Here is a 3,910-nt window from a genome sequence, read left to right on the forward strand (position 1 = left end):
GAATCTGAGCTACACCACAGCCACAGCAATGCCAGATTCCAGCTGCATATGCAACCTACACCACAGCTCATGACAATGCTGGATCCCTAACCCACTTGAGTGAGGCCAGGGATCGAACCCGCATCCTCATGGATACTAGTCGGGTTCGTTTCCACTGAGCCAACAGGAACTCCCTGTTCTGAACTCATTTTTGTTTTTCTTTTAGTTCAAATATTACAATATATGGTCAAGTGCAATTAGTGCTATAAATAAGAGAGTGCAACATATAAAAATTTAGAGGTAGGTCATAGCACTTTTCCAGGTAAGATTTTAGGGAGACATTTGTGGATGTAGTGGTATGTATTCTGGGCTATGTAGAACAGAGAAGGAATTGGAGGGGGTAGAACACAGGGTAGATATACCAAGGCACCACTGGTAATTCTTTTTAAAAAAATTTTTTTGAAGTATAGTTGATTTACAATATTCCTTCAATTTCTATACAGCAAAGTGACCCAGTCATACTATATATATATATATATATATATATATATATATATATATATGTATATACACATTTATACATACATATACACACACACACATTCTTTTTTTTAACACTATCTTCCATCATGTTCTAACCAAGAGATTGTACAAATTCCCTGTGCTGTACAGTAGGACCACATTGCTCATCCATTCTAAATGTAATAGTTTGCATCTACCAACTCCAAACTCCCCATTCATCCCACTCCCTCCCTCCTCCCCCCTGGCAAACACAAGTCTGTTCTCCATGTCTGTGATCTATTTCTGAAAAATATGGAATGCTTCATGAATTTGCATGTCATACTTATGCAGGGGCCATGCTAATCTTTTCTGTATTGTTCCAATTTGAGTATATGTGCTGCTGAGGAGAGCACTGACATTTATAATTTTAGAGCTGTGTTGAAGCTCTTCAACTTTTCACTATATGGTCTTGAGGAATGAATCTGTCTTCTTCCTTTCCTTCCTCCCTCCCTTCCTTCATTCTATCCTCCATCCACCCATATATTTAAAGCAATTCTAATCTTTATGAATATGTTTTCTTATCTGTGAAATGGAGATGATAAAATTTCCCTTAAGTAATTTTTGCAACATTGTTAAGAATGATAAAGAGTACATATTAACTTATTTCATGACTGAGAACTATAAAACATTAATCAAGGAAATTAAAGAGGATTCAAAGAAATGGAAAGATATTCCATGCTCCTGGGTTGGAAGAATTACTATTGTCATAACAGCCATACTACTCAAAGTAATCTATAGATCTGATGCAATCCCTATCAAGTTACCCATGAAATTTTTCACAGAACTAGAAAAAACCATCCAAAAATTTATATGGAACCACAAAAGACCCAGAATTGCCAAAGCAATCCTGAAAAACAAAAACCAAGCAGGAGGCAGAACTCTCCCAGACTTCAGGCAATACTACAGAGCTGCAATAAACAAGACAGTGTGGTACTGGTACCAAAACAGACAGACAGACAAATGGAACAGAATAGAGAACCCAGAAATAAACTCAGTCACCTAGGGTCAATTAATCTTCAACAAAGGAGGCAAGAATATAAAATGGGAGAAAGAGTCTATTCAGCAAGCATTGCTGGGAAACCTGGACAGCTGCATGTAAATCAATGAAACTAGAACACACCCCCACACCATGCACAAAAATAAACTCATACACATATATACATACCTATACATATGCATATGTGTTTATGCACCATGTTGGCAGAACAGCAGATTGATTGACTGATGTATTACTTTTCTACCAGGTGCTTGTTATGGCTTCATGTTGTAAACCTTGGAAAAGGGAAGCTTTTCTGACTAGGTAGCAGGGAAAATAATTAAGTTTCATTCTGCTGAGAGGCCGTGGCAGCATTCAGTAAAAATGCAGGGGTAAGGTATAGGATATGAAAATTGCAATGTGGTAATAAATAGAAAACCTTCCATCCTCAACAAATTAGAGGGCTCCAGTACTCTTTCAAACACTTCCTGGTTATTTTTGCTTTTCCCTTTGAATTTTGAGACCAGTCTGAGATGAGGAGAGACATGAGGCAAAAGGAGAGGCAAAGAAAAATATTTCCTGTTCTTTGGGAACCTGTCATACAGCCTTGTGGAACATCCTGTTATGACGTATATGCTTTCCTGTTCCACTTTACATCAATGCAGTGGGCTAGCTAAGATCTACTAGAAGCATGTTTGCAGAATGCAGTGATAGTGTGTAAATATCTGTGCAGTCTTGCAGTATGTCTGTTTCACTATTTATATGAAGTAAACATGGTTTAGTCTATTTGTGACTTGTCATTTATACACCAGGAGAAGGTCTCACCTTAAAAGGCTGGACCCATTGAGAAGAATTAATAGTTCAAAAAGCAACTTTGACCTGCAGCTTTCACATAAGGAACTCTAGTGGAAATACAAAAGAAATAGAAGACACAATCTCTACCTTTGAGGAAGTTTCAGTCTCTCTGGCAACATTCAGTATACACACGTGAGAAAAATTGAAAATAGCAGATGATGATTTAATGCAGTACTTCTCAAAGTTGTCTACAGGAAAAGTGAACTCACATACCAGAGAGTCAGTTGGAGCTGTGATTAAAAATAAAAAACAGTTTTACATGTGAAATATTTCTTGTTTTATTGTAAAACTTGTGTAAAAATCTAATTTATTTTAAAATCTGTTTTAAGTGTGTTTTAGTAGAGAATAATACTCTTACCTGCTTCCTAATCTTAAAATGGACACTCCAGAAAGACGCATATGTTTGTATTTGTGAGTTTTTTTGGAATGTGTGGTTATCCTAACATCTAGAATTTGAAAAGCACAAACTTAATCTCTGTTTCCTGAGATGACCTGTTTGTGTGTTTGAGTACAGGCCTTCTTGAAAGACTTCATATAGGTAATATTAAAAAGTGTGACATGCTGTTAAATATTTTTGTGTAAGAGGGTCTTTCAAACTTCTCTGATAGCACTATATAAGTGTTATTATAAAGCCCTTGGAGGACCTCTATTTGGAAACATGTTAATCATTGCTTAGCAATAACTAAAAAGTAACCACAAGATACATCTCCTTTATTTAGTCTTAAAGAGTTAATTATTTTGTGCCTGTACCTTTTTTGGTGAAGTGTATTATATTAGTATTCTATTGTTACTGTAACAAATTACCACAAACTGAGTGGCTTAACACAGCACAAATGTATTATCTTAGAGTTCTGAAGGTTGGAAGTCTGAAATGGCTTTCACTGGGCTAAAATCAAGTTGTGAACAGGTCTAACTCCTTTTTAGAAGTATCTGTTCTTCTCTTTACCAGCTTCTTAAAGCTTCCTACATTCCTTAATTCCATGGCCCCTTTCTTTTTCAAAGTCAGAAATGGCTGGTCAAGTCTTTTTGACGTTGTATAACTCTGATACTATTTTGCCTTCCTCCTTCACATTTAAGGACCCTTATAATTAGATTGGGTCCACATACATAATCCAGGATTATCTCTTTATTTTAAGGTTAGCAGCTGATTAGTAACCTTAATTCCATCTGTTACCTTAATTCTTCTTTGCCATGTGATTTAACATATTCGCAGGTTCTGGGGATTGGGGCCTGGCCATCTTTGGAAGGCCATTATTCTGCCTACCACATACATTGAAGCTGACCTCCTCTTTCTGAGATTGGAGGAAAACCTCCTTTTCACCCCTGTATGTGCCTATTTGAAAATGGAGTAAAAATTTCCAATGAAAAGGATTCCTATGAGTGTGTTTTAAGTATGCTTGTATTCTGGTCAAGCATAAATGGGAAAATGGAAGGATTGCTTTTGTAAACTTGAAGGACGTATATTTAGAAAAGAGCAGTATGTTCGAGGATTTAGTGGATTTTTATTTCATTGTTTAGCTTTTGCTTGATTTTTTTTAA

The 3,910-nt window shown here is 36.2% G+C and overlaps 1 non-coding gene across 1 annotated transcript; it reads right to left on the reverse strand.

The window, feature by feature from the left end:
• Positions 1-786: 786 nt before the first annotated feature.
• On the reverse strand, positions 787-893 carry LOC125119043 (U6 spliceosomal RNA). Its single transcript, XR_007133000.1, has one exon. It is a non-coding gene; the product is annotated as a U6 spliceosomal RNA (small nuclear RNA).
• Positions 894-3,910: the final 3,017 nt, after the last annotated feature.

The sequence above is a fragment of the Phacochoerus africanus genome, chromosome X (genome assembly GCF_016906955.1).
Source record: "Phacochoerus africanus isolate WHEZ1 chromosome X, ROS_Pafr_v1, whole genome shotgun sequence".
Taxonomy (NCBI): domain Eukaryota; kingdom Metazoa; phylum Chordata; class Mammalia; order Artiodactyla; family Suidae; genus Phacochoerus; species Phacochoerus africanus.